Source organism: Arachis ipaensis, chromosome B8 (genome assembly GCF_059453495.1).
Source record: "Arachis ipaensis isolate K30076 ecotype BB chromosome B8, ASM5945349v1, whole genome shotgun sequence".
In the NCBI taxonomy this organism is placed as follows: Eukaryota; Viridiplantae; Streptophyta; class Magnoliopsida; order Fabales; family Fabaceae; genus Arachis; species Arachis ipaensis.
This window is the reverse complement of record NC_142443.1, coordinates 84,846,947-84,855,223: the sequence shown is the minus strand read 5'-3', so window position 1 is coordinate 84,855,223 and position 8,277 is coordinate 84,846,947.

The window sequence follows — 8,277 nt, the reverse complement described above, 5'->3', positions numbered from 1 at the left end:
TGTCAGCTTGACTAAACTAATCACCCACTAAAATTGCTTGATCCATCAATCCCTGTGGGATCGACTTCACTCCCGTGAGTTATTATTACTTGATGCGACCCGGTGCACTTGCCGGTTAGATTTGTGTGTTTTGGGAGAAATTCATTTTTCCACCAAAATACTCATCAAGTTTTTGGCGTCGTTGCCGGGGATTGATTAGATTGACAATGATTAAGTGAGGTGGCAATTTAGATCAAGCACTTTTTCTTTAATTTTTGACTGACACACTAACTGTTTGAATTTTTGCCTGAGCTAATTGAAACCTCACTTTAGCAATAGAGTGAAGTTTCCTTGGTTTATCTTGCTGAATATGATTCTCATAGCTTGATAAATAAATGAGAGAAGTGATTTTCATTCATTAATCTCTCAAGTTTACCAACTGTTTGACACATGGTGTCAACTAATCCTCTGACTACATTCTGGCATGAGAATATCCAATTTTTATTTGGATTGTTTGTGATTGTGCAGGTCATGGAGGAAAGGAATCCTACAGCAAGAGGAGAAAAACTGAGGCATTATGATTTCCAGCCTCCATAATCAAAGAGCAAGATGTCAAGCTAGTGACAATAAAAGAGCGCTTGTTGGGAGGCAACCCAACCTGAGGTAGTTTTCTTTCCATAGTTATAAAAAGGTTAATTAACTTCATCTATATTGCAAGAAGCTAAGTTTGGTGTTACACACCAAAACAATCTAAGGGAGAACAAAGGATTCTAAGTTTGGTGTTCCACCAAAATTACATCATAAAACGCATTCTCACTTTCTGCATAATGCTAGCTTCAAGCATGTTGGATGAACTAGTTAACTCTTCTGCTGTTTCCTAGTTTTCAGTTTTATTGCTTTTGAAAAAGAAAAAAAAAAAAGAAAAAGAGTTTCACACATGGTTAATTCAATGCATGGGAACCATTGGCAAGGTACTAAGTTTGGTGTTCCCACACCAAAGTAAGTTCAAAAGCCCACAAATAAATCATGCAAGCTAACCATTTCTTCTTTCAAGTGCTTGGGGAACAAGCAACTTTCAATATCATTACAGAGCATCATACAAGCTTTTGGAAGGATTAAGCATCATCTAACAAAAGGAAGAGAGAGGAATGTAAAGATCGGCAATGATGATGAGAAGAAGGAAAGCAAGTGAACTCCAAAAGGTTGTATTGTTAAGTGATTATCTTACATCAAACACTGCTATGATTGAGAGTGGTTTAGTTTCCCTGATTATCTGTCTGCATAGCATAGTTTTTCTGTAATTCAATAAGCAAGATGCTTGATTATTCACAACATTTTTCTCTTCAAAACTTGTTTGTACTCAATGATTCAAGAATTGCATCACATGAAAGTTCTTTGAAAAGAAGGATTGAGGAATTAAACAATTTTGAGGCAAGCAAAAGATTAGGAGAAGTGGTGGTTCTAGTTGTATGATTATGTATTGAGGTTGCATGCTTGTGAAAACTTGCATGGGAGCTCATAGGCAGGACATGAAGTTCAAAGAAGTATTGTGGAGATTCTCAAAAATTTATTGATCCAAGAAGCAGCAAACAAAACAAAAGAAAGAAAAGAAAATACAAAGATAAAAAGAACATGGCCCAAGGCTCTGAGCATCAATTACTAGGCAGAAAAGAAAGAAGAAACAATGACTCAAAGAGTTGTTAGCCTAGTAAATGCTTGTGGTTGAGTTGTGTCAAAGAAAGAGGCTTGAGCAAGTAAATCCTTAGGGGTGCTTTAACACCTAATACCTTAAAACCAACTGGTTTAGGAGTATTGATTGAAAGCTTATTTAAAAGAGCCGCTTTGAGACATGACACTTAGAGTCAAGGCCAAAGCAAAGAAATGATAAGCTGCTTCAAGGTGACTACATATATAGAGATCTCCATGATACAATTTGGATGAAAATCCTAAGACCTAAGACTCCCAATATGTGAGGACTAGTGAGCACTGAAGCCCTTGCATGAGCATATGATTTAGAGTTCACCCCACTGTACCTGATCACTTCACTCACTGGACTTTACAAGTTATTCTTCAATCCATCTTAATTGAAAGAACCTTGGAGCATAAATTTATTTCTTGCTTGAGGACAAGCAAGTTTTAAGTTTGGTGTTGTGATGACAAGTCATCTTAGCCTATTTTAACTAGTCTTTCTCTTTTGTTTTCATTAGAATTATGCACTTTCTTGAGCTACAAGCAAGCCAATTAGGTAGATTTTCATGTTTCCTTTGATTGGATCAACCATGTATGAATTCATGCTGTTTCATGAGGTTTTATACTATAATTGTCACATATTATGAAAGAATGAATATCTCATGATTTTAAGCATAGCTTTGATGTGTTTGGTTGATTAATGATAGGTGAAGAAAGCTTGGAGAAAGGTTGAAGCAAGAAGGAATAGCTAGGAGTAAAGAGAAGACAATGGAATAAGTGAAATTGAACCAGGAAGCAAAAAGCTGGACCTAAAGTTAGCCTCAAACTTTTGCACAAACTTTTGGGTGAAAAGTTAGCCCCAACGTTAGCCCCTAACTTTTGGGCTAATGTTGGAACTTGAAAATCACTCCCTGGGTACCAAAAGTTTGCGCCAACGTTAGCCCCTAACTTTGAGGCTAACGTTGGCACATGAAAATCACCCCTGGGCACCAAAAGTTTGCGCCAACGTTAGCCCCTAACTTTGAGGCTAACGTTGGCATGAGAAAAACACTCCCTGGGCACCAAAAGTTTGCGCCAACGTTAGCCCCTAACTTTGAGGCTAACGTTGGCACATGAAAACTACAAGGGGAGGAGCAAAAGTTTGCGCCAACATTAGCCCCTAACTTTGAGGCTAACGTTGGCGCCACAAGTGCACCAAGGAAGGCTAACGTTGGTGCAAAAGTTAGACCCCTAACTTTTGCACCAACGTGAGTATCAGCAAGTTTTGTTGGCTGATATGAAAAGTTGGACCAAAAGTTAGACCCTAACTTTTGCTCCAACTTTTGGTACAACTTTTGCAAAACTCCAACCCGGTTCAATTGGTTCACTTTGGTTCTTCTCCAAACTTCAAGAGCAATCAACCAAGGCCTCTTTTAACCCAATTCCACCAAAGGAAAAGGCCCAACTCAAGGCTTGAAGATCATTTGAAGAAAGTGTATAAATAGGATAGAATTCAAGTTCTTCGGGGAGCTTTCCCTTTGAATTTTCATAATAGTTTTCGGAGAGCTTTGGATATTGAATGATCTTTAATTTCTTAGTCTTGGGGAAGGAGAATTCACTTCTCTTCCTCTTAGTTTTATTGCTTTCAATTTCAATTACAATTGTCTTGGATCTTGGGTTGGAGAATTGAAGAAATTCTGTTTCAATCTCATCCTTGGATCTCTCTGCTTTATTTACTGCTTGATTGAATTTAATTTCTGTTAATTGCTCTTCATCTACTTTCCTTGCAATTTACAATTCCCTTGCAATTGTTCTTGTTGGATCTAGGAAGGCATTGAGATCTAGACTCGGTTTTCTAGTCTCTGGGTCCTGAGATCTGAACTTTCAATTTCTAATTCTCTGTTTACTATTTTCATGTTCATTTACTTTTCTGCTTCAAGATCCGATTTAACCCAAACCCTCTTCTACTTCTCTGCTTGATGCAAATTTACTTTTCCTTGTTTAATTTCTGCAAATCCAAGTCCCAATCCCCTTTACAATTCAAGTCATTTACATTTCTTGCACTTTAAGATTCCGCAATTTACATTTCTTGCATTCTAAGTTTCTGCCATTTAATTTCTTGTTCTTTAAGATTCAGCAATTTATTTCCTGTTCTCTTTAATTCCATGCAATTTAATTTCTGCAAATCACAAAACACTCAACCCAATCTTGATTCGCTTGACTAAATTAACCACTAAGCTAAAATTGCTCAATCCTTCAATCCCTGTGGGATCGACCTCACTCCCGTGAGTTTTTATTACTTGATGCGACCCGGTACACTTGCGGTTAGATTTGTGTGTTTTGGGAGAAATTCATTTTTCCACCAAAATATCCCATCACCAATCCAAAGCAAAATGCTAAGAAATCCAAAACCTAGGAGAAGTGATGTTTTTTTTTCTAAAATTCAAAACTAAAAACTAAAACTAAAAGTGAAAGTGAAATGTGTTGAGTCTCAGCTATACCCCTGCCTCTAGTCTGCATTTTTGGGCTTGAAACTGGGTCCAAATCAGCCCAGAAATCGCCCCCAGCGAGTTCTGATAAGTACAGCACGTGACACTTTGTCACGCGTACGCGTCAGCCACGTGTACGCGTCGCTGGACTTCTGCGCTTGTCACGCGTACGCGTCGCTCACTCATACGCATTGCTGTATAATGCACCAATTTACGCGCACGCGTCAGCCATGGCTGCGTGTTGCTCCTCGCTTCTCAGCTTCTTAGCTTCTTGTGTTCCTTCCACTTTAAGGTGCTTCCTCTTCATCCTTTAAGCCATTCATGCCCTGTAAACCTGAAAATATTGAACAAACACATCACGACATCGAATGCTACAAAGGAGAATTAAAAAGTAATAATTTTAAGGCCTAGGAAGCGTGTTTTCAATCATAGCATAAAATTAGGAAGGAAATGAAGAACATGCAATTTACATGAATAAATGTGAGATTAGTTGATACAAACCCACTCAATTCAGTCCAAAATATATCATAAAATAATGGTGTATCAAACTCCCAAGAGTGCTTGATCTTTAAGTGGTTATTAGAATTTCCAACCGAATTCACCAAGCCTTGGTGAGGTTCTCCACAAGATATGAGCTCCCATAGTTGGCATGCATGTTGTAATCTGGGATCCCATATCTTATTTTTGCACCCGTCTTCAAAGTGATTCTTGTAATTCCACTTGGGTGGTAAGCAAGCCGAATTCTCAATGAAGTACCAAAATCTTCTCTTAGATCCGAGCAATTGAGCACTAGTCCAACCCTTGCATCTAGCTCTTGAAATCTCAACCTTGATGAGTCTTGATTTGCAACGCCAACCACTAAACATCCTTCTCTTACGCTTCATTCCACAAAGCCTCCTAAGTTGGCCATCGGTTTCAAGCATACCATACTCAAGTGGGACAAAAAAACTAAGAGAGATAAGTTTTACCCACTCAAATGAAGGAGTAGATGGCAACCTAGGTAGAGAAGTCTCCAACAATCTTGACAAAGCATATTCACCTCCCGTCCAACCTTTTCAAAGGACTTCCACCTTTTGCAAAGATTCTTCACCTTCAAGCTCTTCCTCACCTAATTCATCTAACTCTTCTTCGCCACTCAATTCATAAATAGGAGGTTGAAAGAAATCTACCTCAATGTTGCTTTCAACTTCATCGGGAGAAGGTTCTTCAAACTCAAGGAGTTCACTTGTGGATGCAAATTCATTACTAGGAGGGCTTGATTCATGATCATCATCACCAAGGAAACTTGCTTATTGATCTATTCCGTCCAATTCTTTATAGGTAACATGCTTTGGAGGTTGTGCACTATCCTCCTCAATATCAATTTCAAGCTTCTTGGAGGAATACTCTACAACTTTAGATTCCCATGGAGGTTCAGCAACTCCTAAGTCTTCAACCATTTCTTCCTCTTCAAAAATCTCCATTCTTTCCACTTGTTGCACGACACACTCCATTTCGTTGTCCTCATAATGAGATTCCAAAATCCCCTTCATGCTCCTCTCTTCAGTTGATTCTTCACAATCATCCGTGAAAATGCTTTGCTTGTGGCATGAATCCGATGAGTCCAACTTTTGACGGATGATTGCTTGAAGCTGATCCATTGCTTCCTTGAGATGATCCTTTGGCTCTTGTTCCACTTTGCTGACAGAAGTAAGATCATATTGCTCTTGGATTGATGGACATGGATATTCTTCCATGGAGGATTGTGGTGGAAAGAAGAATTCATCATCTAGTTGGAAGGGAGGTACATTAAAGCTTGGAGGTTGGAAGGTGTTTTGGTTGTTGGTAGGGGGTGGAAGTACACGGGATATAAGATCTTAGAGGTTAGAGGTGAAATCGGTAAGTGCGGTTTAAAGCTTTTCTTGCTCTTGAGGAATGATACCTGTAACACCCTAACTATCCATAAGTGACACTTCCGGCTGCGTCACTCTGATAGATCAGGTATTACGACGACTCTTATAATATTTAATACTAAAATATAAGCCTGTTTAAAACTTGAACCGAATCTTTAATAAACATATATTCATACTTACGGTATAAATTATAATACTCACAGGAATTACATATAAATATACATATACATACATACTAATTTACAAGCATCTCATATCAAAAATCCTATTCTTCTTACAAAACTTGCAACGTTCAAGGCGAGGGAAACATCAATACTAAAACAATACAAAATATCGTCTAACAGAAAAGAATTAAGCTCTTCCGAACTTCGTTGTCTGTAACCTGAAAAAGAAAAGACATGTAGGGGAGTGAGAACATCATCTTCGAAAAGGTTCTCACTATAGGATTGCAGAATTACTATAATAGGATACGTGAGAGAAAATCGTTACAGTAATTAATCTTATGCGTCTGATCAAAACAAAGGTTTATTATAAAAGAAATATCTGAAACCTTTTCTGAAAGAGGAAACTGTTCATTTCTTAAAAATTCAAAAGCCTTTTAAAAGGTTTACCTATGCTGAACCGGATTAGTTTTTCATACTTTTCTAAACCAAAAACATCAACCAAACGTGGTGTTCGGCCCACCTCATGATCAACCACAGCCCTATGCCCAAACAATCCAAACAACAACCAGTCACCACAGTCCAACAGAATCCCAGTCGCGAACACAAGTAGGAAAGTTCAAGCACAAACAAACAATTACTTCAAGTAGAACAATTAGCAGTTAACCACAATTAATCACAAAGGCAAACTAAGTACAATATGCACACCCAAACAATGTCACATAGATGCATATGATGAATGCCTGTCCTAGTGGCTGATGATATCATCTGTCAGTTATAAAGCCAACCCGACAAGTCTTGGTAGCTAACTATTGGACTGTCCCTCTGTCGTGTATCCCCAACTCGAGTTATTCACAATCATAATCATAATTCACATCCAACACCCTCATTGGTGTATATTCACAGGGGCGAGCTCATCTGGAACTTTCACAGTGTCCAGCCACACTTACGACATAGGGTCAGCAGAGTATCGAGTCTCAACCTGGAGCACGTGGTGGCTAGCCACTGCTTCTACCCAGGGAAACTCGTATCTCAGATAATTGGAAGTGCAACAATCACAATATCAATAACTCAGCATATATGCATTTATTCTCAGCCATAAATCAACATTCATCTCAGCCATCCGGCTTAAATTCATAATTCATAGTCATCCATTCGGCTCATAACATATTCTGTAATCAGCCATAATTCATTATCATACACAACCATTCTGCCTCATAACAAAAAAGCACTTCCACCATCCAACATCATCAAATTCATAAAGTCATCATTCAGGCCATAAATCACTTTTTCTCAATTCACTTCACTTTGAAATCAAATTTCAACTCTTTTCAGCCTTGGCTTTAAGGTTCCCATCCCTCAAATCATCTCAGGCTCATAAGCCACTTTTAATCAAGTAAGTTCCCTTTTTAAAACCTCGGCATCCTCTTTCCAAAACTTCCAAAACCATGACAAATTAAAGATTTATTTTGAAATATTTAAAATCATACATCCAACAATGGGATTTTATAACAAAAGTCCCTCGGCAGCGTCTCAAGTCTCTAGGGGAGAATAACGTAACTCATTTCCACAAATTCATGTAAAATCTTTAAAACCTTGGCTTCCTGATTTGAGTAATAAAAATAGGATATAAGCCAAACTGAGTCATGTAATCAATTACTCCGTTCAAAGCCATTTCCTTTACTTAAACAAAATTAGCTTCAACCCCATGATAATTTTTAAAGCGTTTCAAACTGCTCAAAAATTGTTTTAGTCTCACAAAATTTCAGAATTCAAAGAGTACTTAAAACTTTTCCCAAAACATTTTAAAATGAAACTTGTCAATAGATGTTCAAGTTCTTTCAAAGTCACTAAAACTCCTCCAATTGAAACCCTCAAGTCAAATTCAAAGACATAACCCTTTTCACTTTTAAAACAGCCTTAAAACATAAGTTTCATCTAAATAACTTACTCCCAAAAGAGATACAATACTTTTCTTAAGGAACAAGACTAAATCACAATTTCCTTTTTAATATTTCATTTCAAAAGCATAAGTCATCCCCTTCTTAAGAATTCAAATAAAATAGTAGAAGTTTTTAACTCATAATT